This window comes from Micromys minutus, assembly GCF_963924665.1.
Source record: "Micromys minutus genome assembly, chromosome: 14".
NCBI lineage: Eukaryota > Metazoa > Chordata > Mammalia > Rodentia > Muridae > Micromys > Micromys minutus.
In genome coordinates, this window is record NC_137983.1 from 40,210,527 (window position 1) to 40,236,305 (window position 25,779).

Sequence of the window (25,779 nt, forward strand, 5' to 3'; positions counted from 1 at the left end):
ACAAGCATTTTGGAGAAAGCAACAGAATAAATAAAGGTCACTGAGAATTTTACTCTGTAAACCAAACTATTGATTCAGCTGAATTTCATGGAGTAGGCACTTCCTAAAGCTGCAGAGGAATTGTTAGGCAATTGGATGTGTTCCATTCGTTCAATTGTGGTTTTGAATGGAAGAATACTATTTTTAATCCTCATGAAGGAGGAACCCAAGGCGATATTTGGGAATCCCAAATTCGAATCATTTTGTGATTTGCCTTTAGTGGTAAATTTCCTGGTCTGTTCTAAGCACCTTTTTGTACTTTCCTAACTCCTGATTCTAGAAAGAAATCCGAGGTGTTTCAAGATGGTTCACACTGACCATACTCTGTCAGAGTACGGTCATTACTCATTATGCAGAGAAATTATGACATTGATGACATTGTGAATTTTGGGCACACACAATAGCTTGCCACCTTCTATCTGAAGTCAAATTGAGGTTATAAAGTGAAATAAAATATGCTGTCCTGGAGCTCCTCAGTGGATAAAGTGAGCAGGCTGAACACCGCCCCTTTGAGGAAACTTGTGTGTCACATACAGTCTGGTACCTTGTACATTCTTTTCACATGTCCCAATGCTGCCACACAGGTGACAGAAGTAGAGATAGCATTTGCTAGTTCTGAGCCAGTCCTGCAAGATTCTCCTATAAGGAGAACTTAGAACTTCAATAATGGTATGGAAAGAATTCCTCCATAACAAAATATAGATCTCAGAGAACCCTTTCCATCAGGGAATTAGTTAGACACAAAAATCTGGAATGCTCAAGTCCCATATGCAAAGATAGCAAAGCATTTGCATACACCCACTGCTCACTGTGGTGTACAGAGTAATGAAATTCATCTTAGAGCTATTATGTTGTATTGTGTGTGAAATAATAACAGGAAAAGCATTGACATGTCAGATGTCATTCCTCCTCTGAGGAATGTTCATCCACCCTTGGTTTAATCTTTGGCTGCAGATCTTACGGAGGACTAACTGCATTTAGGGAGGAAGGTACCATTGTGCTGTATCTTCAGCCAGGATAACCTCTCCCATTCACCCTCAGTCCACGAGCATGCTTCTCTGAGGACAAATTTATATTTTACCTCCAGAGAGAAGTGTCCTTGGGCAGCTCCTGCTGGCTAGGGCTTCTTTTCTGGTTGCCCCTGATTGATCTTCAGCTGCCCTTTGGCTTTATTCTTCCCCACCACCCACGAGTGTTTATTTTGTGTTTATGTGGTGTCTGTGGTATTTTCACAATCTCTCTGCGTAGCTTAGCATTCTGTCATGTCGTCAGAGCGCCCGGATGCGCAGCAGCTCTTCGTTGTGGCTGTCTGGAGCACTGCTGACCTTCCTCACCAAGGCATTCTCAGGAATGCCACATGCCTTTGTGTGCTGCACACCCTTGCCTGTATTATAGGCAAGATGAGACTTACTTGGGGGAGGGTGTCTGTGTTCTTGCTGTGTCAGCCCAGGCCTCTGGTCTGCATTTGTTACCTCCCAAAAGCCCAGCCCTGGCTGAGCAAGGCTTCCAGTAGGTCACAGCAGGTGGCACAAGGGCAGAGAGAGTACCCTGTCACTGCAGGTCTCAGGTTTGTGGTTATTAAAGCAGAGTGTCTCAGTAATTGCAGCTCAGAGGGAGAGCTCCCCATGCCAGCTTCCAGTCTGCTGACCCAAGCTTCCTACTGAGCAACCTGGGAATATATTAGTAACCAGCCACCAGACTGCAGGGCCAGCATGCTTTCCTTTGATTCCTCTGCCCTTGTAACTGTGGTTTCTCTGTGTTTAAAAAGAAAGGTGATGATAGGTATCAGAGCCATCTCTGAGTAAAGCATAGGAAGCCTGCTATGTATGTGCGGACAGCTGGGATCCAGTGACACACCTCAGGTCACTTTCTGAAGACCCAAGCAAAGCTGCTGCATGTGGACCTTTGAAATATGCTCTTCAGAATGTTGAGCTCACAGCTTCCCTCCTGAGAGAGGGGTCTGTTTCAGTTGTATGCACTTTTTTTTTGTCTTGTATTTTGGGGCTTATCTTTTATCCTCCTCGTATTACATTTACTACAATGGGGCCTTTACTGAGTTTGCATTTCTCATTTTGGTACCCAGTGATTGGCTCATGACACATCACTCTGGGATACTTTGTGGTCCCTCACTTCCTGCCCATCTCCAAACACAAACCTTTTGTGTTTTTCAGAACTGTTCTGAGAGGACTTGTTTAAAAAAAAGAATATATATATTGTTGAAGGGAATGACCATGAACAAAAAGCAAGTTAGGGAAAGAAAGATTTATTCAGCTTACACTTCCACGTTGCTGTTCAATGAAGTCAGAATAGGAACTCATGCAGGACAGGCATCTGGAAGAAGGAGCTGGTGCAGAGGCCATGGAAGGATGCTGCTTATTGGCTTTTTTTCTCTGGCTTGCTCAGCCTGCTTTCTTTTAAAATCCAAGATCATCTGCCCATGGAAAAAAATCAGTAATAATAAACTAGGCCCTTTACATCAATCACTAATTATGAAAATGCATTACAGCCAGATTTCATGGAGGTGTTTTCTCAATGGAAGTGACCTCCTGTCTGATGACTGTAGCCTGTGTCACATTGACAGAAAACCAGCCCTTACATTTGGGTTTATTCACATCTTACCCTTTGTTTGCGTACAGTGTTTTCTGACAGGTCTTCAGACAGTAAAATATATATGGTACTTAAATGATTTTGTTTTTCAGTTCAAAGAACTGTATGTAAACTTTTGGCTTGTTGTGATTTTGGTTTTGTTTTTTTACCAAAAGAGGAACATTTCTGTGGTGTCTAAGTTTTCAGTTGGTCTCTGTTTCCAATCATGTTTTGGGTATTTAACCAGAGTGGCCAGCCCCTTACATGGGTTCCAAAGAGAGCAAAAGAATCTTATAAGAAGATGCCTAATTTTGAAGCATCAGCCATGCTTTCTGAGTGACCAAGGTCTTGACTGCATTGTACAATGCTGAAGCAGAAGCCTTTGCCCTCTGCCAGGCCTTCAGGTGCTGTTTCTCATAGGCGGATGATACTCATCCCTTGCTGTGTTCCAGGTTTCCTATGGAGACTTAACTCCAACATTTGATCTTGAATATTAATCTGGGCTGATGCCCTGAGGTTTAGCCTGTTGTTTCTCTATCCAAGATTGACTTCATGTGATTGTCATATCCCCATGTGGAAGATCTCCCACTGGAAGTGTGGATTAGGTCATCATCCAGCACTGTTGACTGCAGTGTATACCATCCATTCTTTGGCTGCACCGGCCTGAGCCTTCCTCGGCTCTGCCTTTTAATTCTTCCGGTGAGTATGTGGCTTGCCAGGATGTGGCGCAGGTACCATCCATCCCACACCTGGACTGTAAAGGTGCTTAGGGGAAACGGGGTTCGGGGGCAGGCAGAGTAGGGAACGGAACAGGTGTGCTCAGGAATTGTCACGCAGAGCAGCGATTTCCACAGTGCTCCTAGTCATTGCCTTCTCACTACACTTCGTTTGCACCAATGAAAAACAAAAGGTGCTGTTGCTGGATTCCACAGGTGCAGTGGACGCCCTTGATTAGCCTGAGAGCACTAGAGTGACAGGGAATTCTATGATCTTATTTTTCGAGCTCTTTCATAGGTCCAAGGTGGAGGTTCATGTTGATTTCCTACATTGTTGATGGGATAACTGGGAATAATTACAGTAGAAGAAGCCTTCTCCCTAAGTGGGGACAGATTAAAATTCATCTCCTGTAGGTCTGCTTGTAGTGATCTTTGGTGATTTGTCCTTGAGATGTCATAGAGTGACTCTGTAAGGGCTCCCCTCCCCCAGCATTCTTTCCATTCACTCTAACTCTGAGAATCCTTTAGCCGCATCTCAGCTCTGTTTCCACCAATCCAATGAGTCCACCAACTCTCACCTTTTCATGGCAGCCTCACTTCTGTCCCCAAAGGTAGAAGTTTTCATTTCATACTTTCCCTTCCTACCTTAAAATGAAGTTACCTAAATCTAATTGATCTAATCTGATCGTATCTACAATGGCCATCTCTCCTCCCCCTCCTTTATTTTCATGTCCCAGGCACTGGACCTTTACTTCTTTATGATCCCTTCACTAGAACTATGGCATCTGCATTTGCTCTACTCTCAACATAAGTCTAGCTCAGAATTCCCAGGCTAGACCCACCTATGGGGAGCATCTCTGTGTCTAAGGACTCAAGTCTCGCAGGACTGTGATGCCCGAGAGTGCTGACTAAAGTGTTTGATTTTTACCTGGAGAAAAAGTAAGATTATAGCCACATCTAGTTCTTGAACAACAAGAAACACAAGAAAGGAAATAATGTATAATTCGGCTGTCCTGAGTGTTTTTCTAAACAGATCTATTCTAATGTAAGGCTGGTTTTACAAACACACACACACACACACACACACACACACACACATGCACACATGCACACATGCACGCACAGACACACACACGCCCCATACCCGTCTTTATATTACCTAAAACCATACGCTGCCTCATGACTTTTCTTTTTAAAATTGTATTTATTTTATTATTTTTTCTCATTTGATTAGATACTCTGTATCTAAATTACATTTGAGATGTTATCCCTTCCCCCCACCTAGTCCTGCTCACCTCCCCTCACCCCCTCCATTGCCTTCACAAAGGTGCACTCCCTCCTAAACACCCTCTCCACATCACTGCCTTGGCATTCCCCTACATTGAGGAAACATGCCCTCTCTGGAATAAAAGCCCCTTCTCACATTGATGCCAGATACTAGTATTTTCAGCTACATATGCAACTGGATCAATGGGTCTCTCAATGTGTGCACAAAGGTTGGTGTTTTAGTCCATGGGAGTTGTGGAGGGTTTGGTTGGTTGATTATATTGTTCTTCCCATGAGGTTGCAACCCATTTCAGCTCCTTAGGTCCTTTCTTTAGCAACCTCATTGTGGTCTCCATGTTCAGTCTGTTGGTTAGCTGCAAGCATGTTCAGCTGTATTTATATGACTCTAACATAGTCCTCAAGGAGGCATCTCTATCTGGTTCCTGCCAGTAGGGACTTCTTGGCATCAGCTATAGTGCTTGGATTTGGTTGCTGCATATGTGGTGAATCCCCAGGTGAGGCAGCTTCTGAATGATCTTTACTTCAATCCCTGTTCCTCTATTTGACCTTGTATTTCCTCCTGTGAGTGCATCCTAGAGCAGACTGAACACACAGCAGTAGTCCTTTAACAACATTTTGTTTGGCAGGGTTGTAGCCATCTATGTGCTTCTAAGAATATTCTGTGGTTCTGGCACAGTGACAATTACCTAGTGATGTACTTCTCATGAGGGATGTTGTTGTAGCTTCTCAGGCAGGTGTAGCAAGGTTTATAAAAGGACCTCTGAAGAAAAGAATTATATTTTTCATGCCTTAGGGGCCTGGGATACCTAGTAATGGTGTTGACTATCACAGTGTCCTTTCTTCTGAGGCTGTTGCTGTGTGTGCATATGGCCCCCACTCTATGTCAATGAAAGCAAGGTAGTGTAATGGAAGGAATGGGGTAAAGTCAGCAGAAGAGATAGGAAGAGGAAAAGGGAGGAATGGGAGAAGGAAGGAGAGCAAGAGAGACCTCTTGTGTCTGACAAGAGTGTAACCCCTGCCCTCAGGTCCTGTCCCTTGTCTTCCCCACCCTAATGGCTCCAGGAGTCCCACATGCTCACACGTTCCCATGGAATACTAATACTTGAACATCTGAACACGGAAAGCCACAGCCTCCAAATCCCTGTTATGTGCTACCTTAGGTAACAAATATACTGTCTGTGTTTTAATGAATTACATGATTAATTTTTTTTCTTTTCTGTTTCAAGTAATAGCGTATCTGAGACTTGATTTTTCCCAGAGGTGCTGATATTTTGTAGGAGAAGGTTTAGAATATAATAAATATTCTAAAATTTATTATAATTTATAAATTTGTGCTGTTTAGACCTTAGCTTCCATATACAGAGTTGAATATAATTCTTGGTTGAACTTGCACTCTTACAGCAGAGAGAGCAAATCTTGTATAAAACTGTGAATGAGGTGACAGAGGAGGTTCTTGGGTTTTTATATTGGGGAATGATATATTCCAAAAATTAATGCAGTGTTTAATTCACCAGCAGGCAGTATTCCTGATCTGATCTTAGTCATGCAACAAGTTATGGATCCTAATACCATTGCATATTTTATATTCACTTTAGAAAGGAATCCTAATGATGAAGTGATTTGTCTTATGTCACACGTCACAGAGTCTGACTTTTCTTCTTCAGCTCATGGCTCTAAATGTTACCTTCTCATCGACCAGAAATGTTCACTGAATGGTGAAGAGAAAGAAAAACTGGCACTAAATCTCAGGGATAGATGTAAAGAGGTGTGTGTGTGTGTGTGTGTGTGTGTGTGTGTGTGTGTGTGTGTACATGCACAGGTGTGCATGTGTGTGCATTAGATCGTGTTTATGCATAAATGTATGTGCCTGTATATGTGTGCATACACTCAAGTTTGTGTGCACAATCACATGTGTGCATGTGCATATATTTATGTACATGGGTGGGTATTTGTGCATGAATGTCTGTACCTATATATGTCTGTGTGCAATTGTCAAGAAGAAGTGTTGATGTATTGAAATGCATCAGGCAGTCAAATGTGTGTGAAAACTGACATCAGAAATCTGCCCCTTAACTGTTCCAAATGAATGGAAATGAAAATGCCTAGGAATTTGAATGAGATCCATGTGGGTCGACTATGATGACTGAGAGAGATTTTTATGGAGCAAATGACACTTAAATTTTTGCCTTTAGAGTCCAAATAATTTATCTTGCTCTTTTTACCCCTACCTCGTCCAGGTCCTAGATTCCAGATGATTTATAGTGAGACTCTCGCTTGGAGAGGCACACAGTTGCTTTGTTAACAGAACCCTCCTAGCTACTGCATTATGCAAGTCCCTTACTCAGAGGCTCCTGTTCCCTGAGAACCAGATAAAATCCTCTGCCTTCTGCCTTCTGCAGGATTCAGCTGTGGGCTGTGATTACATGTTTTAACTATTCTTACTTCATGAGTAATTTAATTCAAGGGAAGATGATCTATATCCTTTTAAGTTTCATTAAGTAGTCATTAGAAAGCTTAATCTCACACGTCTTTGTTTTTCCAATCTGAAGCCCTGCCATTACTTCAGATGGCACTTATTACATTTTCATCTCTGCCAAGTCATGAGTTACGAGGTTCTTGTTCCTTTGCTTTTAAGCATGTCTGTATCATGACACATGTGTGGCTCCATGTTCTGCACATGTGCCTGTACCGGCATCTCAGTGAAGCACTTCCTTCTCCCTTCTGGCTTTGGGCTGGGCTCCGTCACTGCCCCTTGTTTACAGCGCTTCAGTAGTGAGTGGTTGTAGCATAGCGATGGTGCCAACAAGGAAGCGACATGAATGTTGCAGGTGGTAGCTGACAGGAGCATCGCAACGTTTAGAAAGAATCCATCTGCCTCTTGGGACTGCAAAAACAGCCTTGTTATTATGAGTTATCGCCCTGCAAATAACCTGGTAAGTAACAGGTGTCTGAAACTCTTGACCCGATAGACCGGGCAGAAAGCAATCTCAAATGACCTTGAGGGGGATCCTTATGATTTTTTGAAGATGGAGATAAAAACCTGCCAAGATGAACTGAAAGGCATCTCCAGAGCTAGAGTTGGAGGCTCTGTGTTGTCCCTACAGCAGCTGGCAACAGGTTTTGATATGGAACTTGAACCAGACAACTGTATTTCTTAGGTGTCTGTGATATCTTTAGCAGAAAAAGAAAAGACTGTTGGGGAGATCTTAAGGCTTGCCATACGGTCCTGTGTAAAAAACTCAACTCCTCCAGGGCCTTTAGCTTAACTAGTATTGATTAGCAATGTCATTTATATACTTTTTATATTTAAAACAATATGTTTTTCTTTGGAAAATTTCAGATTTCAATGATGCATTGTTGAATTTAAAAAAAAACACTTTTTCATTCACCTTAAATTTTACTGACTAGTTCTTTGCCTTTTGTATAGTCTTGAGACCTGATTCAATATTTAATTGGCAATGATGCATTTCAAAGCTGACTAATAACAGCAAAGACAATTGGGTTTTTTGTTTGTTTGTTTGTTTCTGTAGAAGTATGGTGAGTGCAGTTGGTACTAAGCTTCCACAGCACCTAGGAAGGGGATCCTCATCCTCCTGCTTATTTACTAGGAGATTATGGAGCCCTTGGGTTGCAGAGGTTCTTGGTTACTTTTGCTTGCTGGAGACTGTTTCTTTGATGCTTTTGTGAAAGCTTTGTCTTTCAGTGTACATTCCTTATCACAGTTACTTCCCTACCTTGTAGATGTTGCCAGGATTTCTGGAAAACTGTTCTCTATTTTCAACGGAAGGTTCCAAGAATTCTGTGTACAGGCCTGGCAAACATCACACTGAACATTGTCTTTCTAACGCCATTCCTTCATAAGAAGTAGAAGAGATGATTCTGTGAGTAGTGATGGTCGGATTGTTTTTAACACTGTACAGAGGGAAGGCCTTCCTGTCAGGTACACATGTGAATGTGTCATTCACTTGCACATTGATTTGGCGATCAGGAAACTTCATTGCTGTGGAGATATGTGTTAAATAATGTAAAGCAGACCACTATGGGCGAAGCAACAGCCAAGGCCAGGCATGCACATACACACACACACACACACACACACACACACACACACACACACAGAGAGAGAGAGAGAGAGAGAGAGAGAGAGAGAGAGAGTCTTGAGTGTGTGCACAGACATTGTGTTTGTGTATGTTTAGTTAGTTATTGTGGAACAGGGCTACCTAAGTGTGGAACATTGTCCTGTGTTCTCTTATTTTGGGGACAGTGTAAGATTCATTGTTATATGCCATTTTATTCTTCATTCTATGTTTAGGACAAGTGTTCCCGTTAGATACCCTTGTGAAATGTCATATAATATGGTAATTGGACCCCACCATGCCCCTAAGATGTCAGTGTTAACAGTGATGGAATAAAAGTGAGAATGTTACTAGAATCAGATAATTATATATTCATTCTTTAATAAACAACTGATTGAAGATCTGAGAGTCTTCTAGGAAAAATGATCATCCATCAGAGGCTTAAAAGTTGACTCAGAGGAAGAGACCCACAGTTGTGGTAAATAATGCAGATTAAAAAAATCACAGCAGAAATGAGTGTGTGGTCTGTGCTTGCACAGAAGTGGTGGAGAGGAGGTAAGATGTGCTGGCTTTAAGTCGGCTGCAGATTGACACTTTCTTTTATTTGTGGTCTTTCATTTCATGTTGAAATGCCCTGGTTTGCTCATCAACAAAGGCATGCCTCTCAAAAGCAAGTTATCTGTGATAACAGAAAAATTACAACAACTGCAAAATACCATGGTCTTCGAAAATAATTGATTAATTGACTTTATTTCACAGGAATTAAAAGGATTGTTCTGTTGTGCACACAGAACAAAGGCTCAGTGAATACTTGGCTTAATGTTATAAATGTGGTTGTCCATAAATGTGCACATTCAAGTGTTTCATGTCACACATGTATCTTCCTTTTGTTTCTGTTCAACTGGGAAGTCCATTGTGGCCTTACAGTCCACTTTGGCGGAGTCAGCTCCCTTAAGCAGCTGTCTGGCGTTCAACTGGGGAGTGAAATATTTCTGCATGTCCCCTTAACTTTTTCTGTAAGATCATGAAATGCAAAGGACTTAATTAGTTACAGATGATGGAGCTGCCCAAACCTCAACGGAACAAAGAACTGAAAGTGGTGACCTAGTGACCCATATTTTGACACTGGGCTTGTTAGTGGCCAGATGAAAGTTTCAGTGTTTGTTGTTTTTTTTTTTTTGTTTGTTTGTTTTTGTTTTTAATGTTTATATCAGCAAGGTGAAGGAAAATACTGGCCTTGTAGAAGGAGGCTTAGGTATCAACTGTAATGTTTCCTGGCTTAGTATGACTCAAAATTTGTCTTTTTAGGACAAAGGATAACATTCTGGCAGCAGTGTGGGAAGACTTACATGGGCAGACTTTGGAAAGAAAAGTGCCTTGTATGCTGGGAGCTTTTTTTATAATTAGATATTCTATGCATTTACATTTCAAATATTGTCCCCTTTCCCCCCACTCTCATTCTCACCCCCCCTTCCCTCCCTTCTATGAAGATGCTCCCACTCCCAACCACTCACTCCCACTTCATCACCATAGCATTTCCTTACACTGGGAAAACAAGCCTTCACTAGACCAAAGGCCTCTCCTCCCATTGATGCCAGACAATGCCATCTTCTGTTACATATGCAACTGGAGACATGGTTCTCTCCATGTGTACTCATTGGTTGGTGTTCTTGTCCCTGGGAGTTGTGGAGGGTTTGGTTGGTTGACAATGTTCTTCCCATAGGTTGCAGACCCTTTTAACTCCTCCAGTCCTTTCTCTAGCTGCTTCATTGGGGTCCCTGTGTTAAACCTGATGGTTACCTTCAAGCATCCTCATCTACATCAGTATGGCTCTGGAAGAGCCTCTGAGGAGGCATCCATATCAGGCTCCTGCCAGTAAGCACTTCTTGGCTTATGATGTATATGTTTTTCTTAGGAACACAAGTACATATATATAGACACACAAACATAAACACATACATTAAACACAGGCACACACACTTGCACATGCATACACATCTATGCAATCACAATTGAGTGCATGTACCAGTTTATATAAGGAGGTCACTCAGCCTTGAGGACCTACAAACAATTGCTTCCCTTGCTAACAGTGCTACTACCTCATTGTTTTCTAACTGGAGGACTGAATTATTTCTTCTGTTAATTTTTTTTAAAAAGGAGGCTCAGTATTGTGCTGGGAGAAGAAGCCTGGGAAGGGAAAATGAAAAACAACAACAAAAAAAAAAAAAAAAAAAAAAAAAAAAAAAACTGCCCAGGTTGTATTTTTTTTTTGAAGCACTATCGCTGGATTGTTAACCAAACTCCATCTGCACCAGGTGCACCAAAGCTCTGACCTATGAAAAATTGTTTGGATTCCCCCCATTTATCTTGTTTGAGCAGGAAAGAAAATATAATTGAAGAAATGGCATTGAAGAGTTTCCTGGGTTATTTGTTATCAAAAGTGGCATGCAGGAGCCTTTCCACATTAAATTTAAACATCAGAAATGACTAAATCTGAGAGTATGAGAAAAGGCTGATTGGAGTTGACCTATTTTTGTTTTTCTGGTTTTTGTTATCCATAGACCTGATCATGAAATGTTATAGATAAAGCTAGTATGTGTGCACGATTTTTTCCTCTCCCTTTTGGCACCCCTTGTGTCTGGTGTCTGTCTCTGTTTTCTCTTCCTTCCTTCCTTCCTTTCTTCCTTCCTTCCTTCCTTCTTTCCTTCCTTCCTTTCTTCCTCCCTCCCTCCCTTCCTCCCCCTCCCTCCCTCCTTTCCTTTCCCTTTCTTTCTTTCTTTCTTTCTTTCTTTCTTTCTTTCTTTCTTCTTTCTTTCTTTCTTTCTTTCTTTCTTTCTTTCTTTCTTTCTTTCTTCCTTTCTCTTCCTTCCTTTCTTTTTCTTTTCTTTCTTCTTTCTTTCTTTCTTTCTCTCTTTCTTTCTTCTTTCTTTCTTCTTTCTTTCTTTCTTTCTTTTTTTCTTTCCTTTCTTTCTTCTTTCTTTTTCTCTTTCTTTTTTGTTGACAGTAATGTTGAGAAGAATGGAAGCCTGAATATGAGCAGCCATTTAGGTTCAGATGTTTGACTGAAGATACCTGGTTATTGCAGTTTGTAGGTGACAGACTGTGAGAAGGGAGGAATTTCACCTCTGCTGGGATGCAGCATTACATCTTAGTAGAAATGTTAAAAAATATTTAAAAATTAAAGTGCTTGTTAGAAATTCAAATTCTGGGTCCCCTATGCCCTTCTGATATACAGTATCAGAATCCTGTATCCCAAGCCCCTTTTCTCTGGAAGAATTTCTTCCTGTGATCATGATGCTTTCTTATTGACCAGTGTTTCCCAATTCTTTACTGTTGTGTTAATGCTTTTAGCCAACTGCAAAGAAGAGGGGGCGTGCAGATTTTGGATTCAGAATGAGGGCTCTTTCACTGTGTTTGTTTGCTAGGTAGCTGGATTTTGTTTAACCTTGGACAGCTCCTTCCCTACCCAATCTCCAGTTCATTCAGTGTAGAACAAGAGTGGCCACAGTGATTGCATTATCCATGGTCATGAGTACAGAGACTTGGAATTAGGGTGTAAGATCTGGTAAGTGTGCATCGAGAACTGAATAGTAGTTTAATTAGGGCCCTAGGAGCTTTCCAGCTGTTTTGTCTTGCCCTGAAACCAGCACTGTGGATGGCATGGCTTAGAAGGCCAAGGCTCATCTTCAGCCAACTTACTTCAGTGCAGGCATCTGTTCTGTGTGTTGTGTGGTTACACAGATGAGCGGAAGCTAGTCCAAGCTATTGCAATTCCAGCCTGCTGTTTTTGTAACTAGTCATTATCTTTTGTTTGTCTGATTTTGAATGGAAGGCAGATTTGTTCCAGATTGTATTTGAGCTAAATTTCTTCAGAGGTAAAATGTGGGCAGCAGCAAGGGAGTTAGCTTTTAGAGATGGAAAATTGGGCTTTCATTCTGGACACCCGAGGTTTCTGAGCTTAGTAGATTAGTGCTTAGTGGCTGTGGAGTCTCTTAGACTGGGTTTTCCTACTGAACCCATTGAAGATCATGGTGCTTGTTTTTTTGTATTTCATGAACTTTTGAATAGAGAAGTGATTTGAGAATCATTACGGGGAATTGTTGTGTCCAAATAATTTTTAACTGGTCAGACACAAGAGTCTCAGTTTTTCCCATTGACTTAAGAACAGTTTATGGAAGTTTCAAAGTGTATAGTTGCTTGCAGTCCACATCTAGGCTTCTGGCTGAAAGTCTAATTCTACCCAGTGGCTACTGGATTTCTAGGGATGGCATTATTCTTGATTGGTACTGATAGCCTTTTCCTATTAAAGGGAAAAGCTTGGTCCTGGATCTTGAAATTTTAGGAAGTGTGGAAAATAACCAGAGGTTGTGGTAAAGTGAAGTAAGGGTGGGGGATCTACAGGCCTCAGAAGTTTAAGGCCATGTAGGTGCTGTAAGTTCTGATGTGAGTTTCCAGTAATAAAGTGAGCATCATGTTTTGCACTTGGGGAACAAACACCATACCGTGACACACCAGATAGTGAGGAATTTGGGTGCCAACTGCTTAACCTGTTTCTTTTCATATTATCTTCTTATATCTTCTGTAATGCCGAGAAAATAATACTACACTTTACAGAAAAACTTCCCTTCCCTTCCCTTTCTTGACTAAATACTTTATTTATTGATCAAATACTTACTGCAAGGGCTGCATTCTGCTTTGCCTTTTAGAAAAGGATTCCATGACTATAGTTCAGCTCTTAATGACCTTCTCGAAGTTAGTATTCTGATTGATGAAATAGTCAGTCTCAGGGTACAGTATATAGAAGTAGCAAGAAGTGAAAGGAATTAGAATGAATGCACATGTGGACCTCTAGAGGCAGGTGTGTCTACCTAGTCATTGCCTACAAAGAGACTGCCTGCTGTAACTATCTCAAGAAAATCAAGGGGTAATTGAGGAGTCCTGTGTATTCACTAGGTCACCAGCAATTTTTATCACTGCTGCTTATTACAGCTCTAATAACTTGTTATTATGAGCATGGCTCTTGTTTCTTCACAGACCTAAGAGCATTCTGTGTTAGTTACAGTACAAAAAAACAAAACAAAACAAAACAAAAACGACAGTAAAAGAGAGGCTGACATTCCAGGAGAGAAACAAAGTCAACCAAGTGGAATAAAACAAATCCTCATAAGAGCATTTTAAAATATGCACACATGTTTGTTTAGTTGTTATGTGCACATGCATGCAAATGTTTGAATTTAAATGTCAAATAAGAGGTTTGGGGCAGTCGGTTTACTGCTTTCATTGTGTGGATTTGGAGATTTGAACTCAAGTCACGAGGATTGTCAGCCTTGTCTTTTCATGCTGAGTTATTTTCCCAGCCAGTTAAAAGTATATTTTTAAAGCAAAATTGTTCTTTATGTTTAGTGAACTGATCTAAAAAAATTACTTTCCTCTTTGAAGGAATACTCTGGTATTTTCTTTCACCCTAGAAAACTCTCTCTAAACTAACTGATGCATATGTTCCATTAAAATATTCTCATTCATTTCGTTTTATGGCTTAAAAGCCTGTGCTCACTAACAAAAATCCATCTCAAATGATGGGTATAATTTGAGGTAATGGGTTGTAAGTCTTTATCATTGTCACCTGAACTGGTTAAGCTAATGCAACAATGCACTCTCGTTGGCATCCTGACTCTAGAGCAACCACAGTGAATGTAAGAAAGGATACCGAGTTCCACATGTGGAAATGCTGTTGACATTGCGACTTTGTTGAGGTCCTGTGAGCCTACATCCCTGTTCTTTCATCTGTGACTAGTGAGCAGGCATCTCTGAAGGACACAGAGTCGTGCATAAATAGTGCTGTGTACCCTGTGGTGCAGGTGCTAGAGTGAAGATAAACGGGAAGAAACCAGAAGTGATTCTGCTGTGGTCAGACATTACTTAGTTCAGCCTTAAGGTGTGAAGTACAATGTCAGATAGTAGAAGAAATTCCTGCAGTGTATTGTCCCTAGACAGCCACCATCTTCTTTCGTGTCATCTAGTGAAAGCCAGATAGGGATATGGAGGGGAAACCAACATTGTCTGCCTCTAGAAAGAGATGCCTACATTTTGGAACTTGTGGGAATCTGTATGTTCAACCTGTATGTATGGTGTGTAATAAAGACACAATCTTTTTCCTGGGAATGAATTTGTGTGAGCGCATGCCTGTAGAGAACAACCTTGGTGTCTTTTTCCTTAGGCATAATTTATACTTACTCACTTTTAGGAATTATTTAACATATTTATAGATGTGTACAATACATCATGATTTAGTTCATGTTTACTTATCTTCCCATTCTGATGACCTTTCCTCCCCACTCCTATTTTCTTTCTTCTTTTGGTGCAGCTTGCCACAGTTGCTGTGTGGCAACTAGAATAGATATCTACTTTTGCTTTGTTTCTATGTATTGTATTGTATTGTTTTATTTTATTTTTATTTTATTTTGATTTATAATTCTGAAGATAACAAAAAAGACCAGAAGAGTGCATTGAGTTCCCTGGAGCTTGAGTTACATGTGGTTTTGAACCCTATCCTTTACTGGCTTGGAGTTCACCACGGAGGCTACTTTGCTGGCCAGAGAACTAGGGAACTGCCTGCTTCTGCTTTCCTGTAACTCAGGCTAAAAGTGTGCACCATGATACTCAGTACTTTTTGTTTGTGTTCTGGTAATTGAATTCAGGTCCTGTGTTTCTATTCAACCACTCTCCTGACTCAGCCATCTCCACAAACGTCAAAGTCCTTTCTTATTCTTACAATCCCTTTGTTGTATTTTCCCCTTCTCCAGGTAATGAGTCCGAAGTGTCATCTAAACCCCAGTCCAAGTTCTTATGGAGACTGGATATGTGCAGTTGAGCAGTAGTGAGTGTGGGACTTCCTCTGGAAGGCAGAACCACAGACAGAGCCGAGGTCAGTTCATTAGACATCAACAAGGTGGACATCTTAGAATCTTAGAAGGGAGGAAATGTGGGGAATATCTTAAACATGAACTTTGACCTGGGTTATGTGGGGGCAGACTCAACAAAGTGCTGGGCTGGCTAGGGCCAGTTTCTTGCCTGAAATCTGTTTGATGGGCACAATTACCTGAGTTGAGATAGAAATAGGAATCTTGTTGGTGAGTTACCCATTGTTTTTGTTTTTTGAAAATTAAATATTTCCCTTTACCACCCACCCATTAATTTTTTTTTATCATGGTGATTAGGAAAAATTCTTGTTTATCTTTTAAACTTAGTAATGAAAAAATAAGTTACATAGTGACCCATTGCTATAGCAGCAATGTTAAGGTTGTAAACAGCCAAGGTCTTTCACAGGTTTGGAGGGAAAGGGCCTAGTAAGGTTTCAATCAACTGAGTTCTGGGCATAAACATTGTTTGGTTCTGAATGGTTTCTTTGGGAGGGTCTTTATTTTTATTTTTTTTTTTTGCTTTGTAGACCCTAGAAGTTGCCTGCCCCTCAACTGCATCTTTAACCATTACTCTGAAAGTCTCAGGTCTGTCTAGCAAGTCTCCAACCCTTTGGGATTCTATTGGTTACTTGGATAGTAAAAGATATTCTGCCCACTGCAAGATCTTCATTGTAAAACTCTTAAGTCCAGTAGGGAAACAGGTTTTCGGGATTAAGACATAGCAGCCGAAAGTAGGGCTGGGCTTAGTTGTTGTTTGGCTAGGCACATAGAAAACAGATTGACAGAAATTGGGAAAGCCTTTATTATTTTCTACTTCTTTCATGGTTTGCCTACAATAATCACCATGTGATTTATATAACTCATTATTATTTATCCGTCAGTTTATATGATTCAACAAGAATTGGAAAAGCAATAGATGTTACTGGGATCAATTTGATAACACTCTTACATATTACACTCTACATAATCACTTCGGTGCTGTGTTTTTGGAAGTCCTACTCTGTTCATCGTGTGATAATTAGACCCCAGGCCACAGGAAACTGTAGTAAAACATCTCCTTCAGCATAGAACTGCTTCCGTTGTCTGCAGTGAGCAGGGCCTGGTGTTTCTCTCCCTCTCCTACTGTCATGTCACATGGACAATCTTCAGGGATGTTCACATACACCAGCAACTCTCCCTTCTCTTCTTCACTATGGGAATCACTCACAAATTAAATAGGTCAGCAGGACAGTTGATGAAATCAGCAAGCATCAGTCTCAGCATGCATGCCCCTGAATGTCCTTCTCAGCAGCTCAGGATGAAGGGCACTTCTCCAACTCTTTCACCATCTGAAGATCTTCCAGCTATGAAGATTTGTAGTCGCTCACTATAGGAGACATGATTGTAGGGAGAAGAAAAGCACATGTTTTGTATGGGTCAAAAACTTAGCCTGCTGTGGAAATTCAGCCTGAGATTTGGATAACCAGACTACAGTTGATCCTAAGGATGATTGCTTGTATTTTTTGTTCAGCTTTGGGAGACAACCACAGTCTGTAGTTCTGCCTGACTTCAAATTCATGAATGTTCTTCCTACCTCAGCCTCCAGAGTGAGTTCTGGAATCACAGGCATGAGCTTTTATTTCTGACTCTTAAGGGTGACTTTTGTTGTTAATATTTGTTGTGCTGAGATATAAAGAACAGATCTATCTGGAACAGAAATTGCTTTCTCTTTACTTCTTTCTCCTCATTCTTACCTTCCTATTTTTTCTTCTCACCCCTTTCTTACCTTCATTTGATTGTCCCTTTTCTCTTTTTCCCCTCAGTCTTTGGAGTTTAAATGGCATGCATTTTTAGCAATCCATGTAACTACCACAGTATTTGGGATCTGGAAGGAGGGTGGCATGGGGTACTGTTTTTTGATAGCACATAGAAGATGGATTCATAGAAATCAATAAAGGTGATAAGGCTTGTGTTTTATAAACTATTAGGGCAAACAAGATGATATTTAATTATGTTTGATACACAAATTTCTATTTGATCAAAAAGTAGAAATTATATAAGCATATATCAAGCAAACTAAGTTAAATATTTTGTAAAAGATGTATATTCCCAGTGAAAATATGCTGTTGTGGGAACTTGCACAATAACAAAATTCAAATTGTTCTATTTTTCTTGATTTCAACACTAACTACAGAGGTCTGCAGGTGCAGACTTGTTACTACCACCATGATCTTTGGATGCGGGTACATTGTTTTAGGTACCATGTGAAAATATCATTATGTTTCTACCATGAAAAAGATTGTGGGATAATCACTACTTTAAACAATGGGAGAAATGGAGTGTCTGGTACTTCTACTTTTCACTTAATATCTAGATAGGTAACTAATGTGGATGATAAACATTGACCATAGAAAGGAACAAGGGTTATTTCTATTTTCAGAAATTTCTGCTAAAATCTAACACTGTGTGTTGAGTATTTGCATAGTTGATAATGACACTAAATTACAAAATGAAGAAGAGATAATATTATCAGTCCTTGAAAATGTGGTTGTCAGAGGGAGAGGACATAATCCAGTAGGCATTTGAACTCTGATACAGAAAGGACAGTAACATTTTAACTGCCCTTTCAGGGTCAAATGTAAAAAAGATCTTGCCAGGCAATGATGGGGCTGGACTTGCATTAAAATTGCGAAGACTGCTTAAATTTCTTTCAGATTCTCTTTGGCCTCTTCTTCTAAAATTACTAGTTAAACTTCCTTTCTGAAAAAATTATAAATTTATTAGTAGACCATGAATCATTTGAGATACTAGAAAGGTCATTGAATATCAAAATATTTCTTGTTTTCATCACACCTCACTGTTCAAGTTCATATCTCCGTGTTTCATGTGGGCTCATGCCCACCCAGAATCAGTGGTCGTAGCAAATGTTTCTTTGTTACCAAAGAATAAAATGCCTTTTATTAAAAAAATATATCTGCTAGCCCTTCTTCCGTCTGTGACATTATTTCCTTCAGAGGATAGCAGATCACAGTGTAGCCTTTTGACACAATCCTGCATGCACTGCATGCCCCACAGTGTGGCTTTCAGACTTGATTGTTTTGCAGAATGTAAAGCCAGGGCACCGGAATGCATGGGAATCTAATCGAATATCGAGAAAATACGTTTCCAGGTAATTTTATTTTTCTGTCATGGTGACTTTATCTTCTCAGGTACAGGAACTAAGAAACAATCCCTACAGCATGACTCCCTTACACATCAGTTCAGGGAGGAGATAATATTTGGTGTGACTGGACTAAAGATGTTCTGTGGTCAGCTCTCCTGGGCAGTGGCCCTATGCTGTGCACTCTTTCCTTCTTGCCGTTGTGTTTATGTGTTCAGTTGGAAGCCTTCATATTCCAGCTTGATCACTGTGCCTCGAGATCGCTAGGTTTTGATCATCCAACAGGAGGGCTCACAGGACTCAGAATAGAGTTGGATCCAGTTGTCAAGTTATATTTTTTATCAAAATCAACAGAGAAAAATTTACAAGACTAAAGAGCACATGTTCAAAGCCACGGGAAGCAAGTACTGCCAGGAGTCCAAACTCACCAGACTCACACTCAGTCTTTATGGCAGAATATGTGAAGTGTTGCCAGCTAAAGACACTTGGCAGCAATTCAGAGCCCAGAGATCTAATTGGGGCTGGTACCAAAATTCCAGAGCCCTATATAGAAAAATCTCAGTTCAACTGAAACTATTCTGTTTTCACAGTTTAGCATGGGAGGTAGATCTTCTCAGTTATGGCAATGGTGGAGGCCCCTCTGAAAGGAGTTCAAGACACTAATTAAGGATAGAACTTGTAAAGAGACTTATAAGAGAATGACAGTTGCCCAGTATTAATGTTGATCTGTTCACCTATGAGTAATATACAATGTTCCCATCTTGTTCCTGAGAGAGGGTGGAGTCACCTGCACTGCACTTCTCATATGCTCCGCCCTGGCTAATGTGCTGACAAGTAACAGGTGCTATGACACATTTTACCCCATTTCAGCATCTTGCTTATCTATGTCTTGCCTGTGCTGACACTCTGTGCAGCTTCTTTCAGTCACATATGGCATCCTAATTCAAGGCCTGCTCCTCTCAATTTTGGGATGTCCCTGTGAGATCTGAAAGTGTTTCTCTACTCCTCAGTATTCACCTTCTTGCCTATACTCGGAACTGAGGATCAATGCAACATGGCTGCACTACTGTCGGGCTTCTTTACATCATTGTCCCAAGAGGTTGCACATCAGCATGGATGGTAGGCACTTTCTCACAATATTAAGCCAGTTTCTGCATCTGGGCATGGGAGGCTTACCTGTAGGTGTATATCAAAACTCAGTTTACTGAATAAGGACCTATTATGTGTCTTTAATGGGAACCAAAAGAAGTGAGGATTAGAATGAAGGATGTTCTACAGAATAAAGACTTTTTATTGATCTTAACTCAATAGGAGTTGAGTTTTCATTATGAAGACTGGGCAGGGCTATAGTCAATTGCCTTCTCCCTTGCCTCTTTGTTAACTCAGCAGACCTACCCTGGCCTATAGGAATAAGCTGCTACACTCAGCCCATAAGACACTGGAATACAGGAAATAGACCCAGGCATTCTGGGAAAGGGAAGTTTGGCAGCAGAATGTGAGTGCGATTAGCAGGTAGACTTCGGGAGAGCTTTCTTTTAGGATAAAAACAGTTGTTGGGGGTAAAATACCTTGTTTCTGTCTTGGAATTGAGTTAAGAGGGATGTGACGCTTGGAGTCATGGAAGCCTTTTCTGGCTACAAAAAACTAGTCCTGTGATTATTGAGTCCAAACATGATAAAAGTTGGCTCTTTGATAACATCACTAGAAAGTTACACTTGCCTCAGGAGTACCCAGAGCCCAGCAGTTATCTGTGAGAAATACTATATATTCTTGTAGTCAACAACATTTTCAGGTGAGCATCTTTATACAGAGAACAAGCAAACTCTAAAACATGAACAGAACAAAACATGCTGATGAATCATGAAAACCCAATATACTTACATATGTGTGTGTGTTTATGTGTATTTAGTTAATAAGTATATTTATATACTTAGTTATTAATATATATATGTATAAAACTATATACACGTACATACATACATACATTTAATACACTTACTGGGAGTAACTGCTTGTTGTATATTGAAATAACCCAATGTTGGATTATAATCCAAAATTTGAAGAGGGATGCTTTACCATCATGCTTCTTAATCAGGCCTTTTGCTGCCCTGGGTCATGGTCAGTAACATTTAGACTAAGTGTTGTCAAATAAATAGTTTCTTCTTTCATTCTTCTTTCCCTAAAGGCATAACCACAGGTGTTAATTTCACTTTTGGTTAATAAAACCAAACATAGTTCTCAATTATAGCTCCAGAAAGCTCTGAATACCCAATACCCATGAAATAATTCACAGATATTATGAAGCTCAAAAAGAAGGGAGGCCAAAATGGGGATGCCTCAGTCTTTAAAAAAAAAAACAAAAAAAACCCAAAACTCTCATGGGAGGAAATGCAAGGTCATAGAGGAACAGGGATTGAAGAAAAGATCACTCAGAAGCAGCCTCACCTGGGGGATCCACCACATATGCAGTCACTAAATTCAAGCACTATAGCTGATCCCAAGAAATACTTACTGGCAGGAACCAGATAGAGATGCCTTCTCAGGGACTAGACTAGAGTTATATAGATACAGCTGAGCATGCAGCTAACCATTGGTCTGAACTCAGGTACCCCAATGAGATTGCTAAAGAAAGACCTAAGGAGCTGAGAGGAGTTGCAACCGCATGGGAAGAACAACATTACCAAGCAACCAAATCCTCCAAAACTCCCATGGAGTAAAACACCAACCTTTGTGTGCACTTTGAGAGACCTATTGATTCAGTTGCCTATTTAGATGAAGATAGCAGTGTCTGGCATCAATGTGAGAAGAGGCTTTTGTTCCAGAGAGGGCACGTTTTCCCAATGTAGAGGAATGACAAGGCTGGAGATGACAAGGAATGACAAGGTTGGAGAGGGGTATCAGAAGGAAGTGTGCTTTTGTGAAGGCAAATGGAGGTGGAGGGGGGATGGTAGTGGAGCAGGGTAAAGGGATAACATATCAAATTTAAATACAGAGTATCTAATAAAAAAGGGGAAAAAAGAATTTCTGCCTTTAGAATCCTGTTGCTATTTCTCCTATTCAATCTTCTAACAACTAAGTAGGCAGGAAGCTTGAGAGGTTAGCTTTCTATGTAGCCAAGACCCTGCCTGGCCATCAGCCTTCTAGGAGCTATTGTTTTCCATCTGCTACTGAAGAGACACTTCCTCAGACATAGAACACATAAAGAAATGGCCTAGTGTCACAGCTTGGATTTTATCTACTATGGAGTATTATTAAAAGAAAAGGAACAGCCTTGTCACCTTCTCCCCTGAGGTCTGAGTAGTTAGACCTGAATCCAGCCAGTCTTTCCCTCCAAAGATAATGCTGTCTCATTCCGTCCAGGGATTCCTTGCCTGCCAGCCCTTAGGTTGCTGTGTATCAGTGACAATGTGACAGTGTAGGCGATGACATGTTCTGTCTGTACTTGTTCTGCCAGCTCGTGGTCCTGCAGATGGTGTTCCTCTCTCTAGCCATGACTCCGGGTGGCCAGAGACAGCCTGTAACAGGACATGGAATCTTTGTTCCCTCTTGTACTGCAAACAACCATTCTCGTAGATGGTAACTTCTGGGAGGTCTGCTAGAAAAGAGGAAAGCATGTAGTGGTAACCGAAGAGAGGATTTCTTTGTGCCATCAGAATGTTCTGGACAAAGAGACTCACTCCTTGGTTTGGAAAGAGGGTGTGAAACTTCATTCCCACCAAACAGCATGTCCATGGAGGAGATAGAGGAAGTGGTGTCAGCTTTGAGGGACCTCCATGTGGATGAAGAATCGAGTTTACGTGTGAGTCTACTTCTGCTGCACATTCTGAACTGAGACCAGATGGGTTGACATTCAAAGTTACTAGAGATCTGTGTTTTAAAACCAACCAAGAGGTATATGAAATTAGAACCCATGTGATTTTTACACACATTTGAGTTCAATAAGCATGGGTCTACTCATTGTGGCCAAAGGGAGTCCATGTGCTAAGCTCTTAGTGCCTCAGTATCCTTGCCTACAGTTATTACTATCAGCCTTAGGACTGTTGTATTAATTTTAATAATAAAATGGACAGTGGAAGCAGTGAGGGAAACAGGAAACTTCTGAAGCAATATTAGAGCTATAGAGGCAAAAACTAAGGAGGTTTTCTTTGTACAAGTAAAGAGAAGAATGCTTAATCCAATCATGCTGGCTATAGGGAAATGAAGGGCAATACAGGAGCCCTCTGTTGGGAGTTGGAAGAGACAACTGGCATTATAAATTGCACATACCAAATGGTATAGAAGAAGCATGCATTGCCTTCCAATGAAAAGGAACCTTATACCACAATTAATATGTTTCCTGTTCTATAAATCTCCTGGTAGGTAAGATCTGAGAGGTATAGATTCCAGTTAGGGCATGTAGTTTACACATAAGTTCATGTGTAACTGTACCAAATGACTTTGAACTATATGGGGAGTTTGCCTGGTAATGGACATAGGAGTTTGATAATTGGAAAAAAAAATCTAGCCAATACTAAGTAGGAAGGGAGTGTTAAAAATTTTTTCCAACTATCTTTGTTTCTGACAAGATGTGTGTTCATTTGGTAATGAGAGTTCCCTAATGTTCAGCTGATTTTAGGAGTTGTTATCTTATAATCACAGCTCCTTTTAATAAGCTTTGAAATTACATTATCATGGCTGATTGATTTTTATCATGTTCCTCCTCATATCCAGTTCCAACTCTGATCAGTTTTAGAACTTCCTTCCCACAGGAAAAATATAAAAATATTGTGACTTTCATTTTTAAGGTGTTTTATTTGTGTGTGTGTGTGGGTGTGTGTGTGTGTGTGTTTGCATGCATGCTTTCTATAGGTTGTCCTTCATATGCAGAGGGATTGCATAAATACGATGGCATGGAACCTCTGATTTAGAATTACAGTTGGTTGCGTACCATCTGGTGCAGTGCTTGGGACCAGGTCCCAAGTGCTCGAAGGCACTGAAGGATCTCTGGAGCACCCACAGTGTTTCCTTTTTATGTTCTTTGGTGTAGTATATAAAAGCAGATGTGTGACTATAGCTCATTGACTTTTGAACCTGACACATGTAATTAACATACTTATCTTTGTTCTAGGCTTATATATTTCACTGAACTAAAAGGAAGAACAATATATAAAGTTGAACGAGTCAGGATTTTCAACATTAATATGAATTTATTTGATAATAACTGTGGAATAAAAGGTTTGTTGTTTAAAGAAGTTTTGTGTTTTTTCTCTTCCTCTTACACCACATTTTAGGTTGTGAAGGTTTTAGTATACCTCCTATTCATCTAATCCCCTGTAATAGAAATTTTTATAATGTGTCACTGCAATTTAGAAGTATTTTTTAATTAACAGATTGCCTTGACTCTCTGTGACTTTCCACTTTAGACAGGTAAAGGTCAAGGGACTTTTAGGGGTGGAATGCATTTTCGATTCTGAGAAGAAAATGAGATGTTAGGGCTTATAATAGAAAACTCCAGTTTAAATTGATGGCTTTGAATGTCACGTTGACAAGAAGTGGGTTCTTAATGGTTTAGAGTCACCATGGACATATATACTTGTGTGTGTTTTTATGAGGGTGTTTCCAGAGAAAAGGACCCAGGGAAGACCCATCATGAAGGGTTGAAAACAAGTGCTGTAGGCCATGGTCCTAGACTGGATAAAGAACGGAATGTGAGATACTGACATTTTGCTGACCTGTGCAGATCTTGTCTGGTAGGCCAGGGATCTAAGAACCTTACAGAACTCAGTCTGGTGATGTAAATAGTCTTTCTTTGGTTTCAATGTACTTTTGTACGCAAATGTAACAAAGAAATCAGTGATCTAAGGAAGGTAATTTGTGTCCAGAGAAACATGGTCAGGAAAACATGTAAAGAAACATCAGTAAGCACATAGTAAATATTAACACAGCAGTCCTTTGACACAGCTATTTTGGGATAGTCCGATTTCAACACAACACAGTTGCCTGGCACATACTATAGATTATTGGGTTCTGTAACTATGTTCTGATAGCCAGTAAGAATGAGCATCTCATTTGAATTGAATGTAAATGTTTGTTGCAGGAGGCACAAAAATCACATCCAAGAACAATCTAGAGAACAAAAGGCACCTGGGATAAAATCAACAACTTCTGCCTTTTTCCTGGAACCTCTCTCACAGTTCCCCAAGACATTGTTCACCATGCATGACTCTTATGACCATGTTAGGATGGTGGGGTGAGCTTTGGCTCTGGCCTCTCTGCTTCCTGATGTAGGTGAAATGTAGCTCATAGCTCTGCATAGTCTTACCATCATAATCTCTCCATCATGTAGGCGTATACCTTCAAAGTCTGAGCCAAAATATGCTCATCCTCAGTTTGCTTAGTAGTTTTCGTGGATATTTTGTCATAACACTGAGAATAATCATATTTTCTAAGAAATATTATTGTTCAGTTTCTATATAACTGAAAACTCTTCAATGATACATTGTTGCATGCTTAACTCATAAGTGACTATTTTTCGTTGCTTAATTTTATTTGTACTATTTGTATAGAGACATTGATAAATTATGCATCATTTTATGAAATAAAAATAATTATTTAGTGGGAGCAAGATTTTTTGCAAGTTATTTTTAACAAAATGGATTTTTCTATGTCATATCATATTGCTTAATGTTAAGAACTTTTGTTCCATCTCTTTGACAGTGACCAAACTTAATTTTCTTATTTTCTTGGGTTGTTCTTTATCCCAGCTATGTGACTTTAATTTTTTCAAGTGCCCATTTTTAATGATGGCTCTTAAATACCTTAACCTTTCTTTTAGACTACCACCCAACAGAGGTTGTGAAAAAGAAAGGACACAAAGAGGTGGTACTTTGGAGGAACTCCCATCTATGTTGCCTGGATATCGGCCATTGAGTTCACAGGTCAGCAGTGATAGCATATTACATTAAGAAAATTGGTATAAAAATTTTTAGGAATAAAATATATATATTCAGAGAGAATCTGGTACGAGAGAGGGATGG

At 40.2% G+C, this 25,779-nt stretch overlaps 1 protein-coding gene across 6 annotated transcripts in view; it reads left to right on the forward strand.

The window, feature by feature from the left end:
• Positions 1–25,779, forward strand: part of UNC5D (unc-5 netrin receptor D) — a gene marked incomplete at both ends in the record, with an annotated part of 506,783 nt that overhangs the window by 132,155 nt on the left and 348,849 nt on the right. The window lies entirely within an intron of this gene.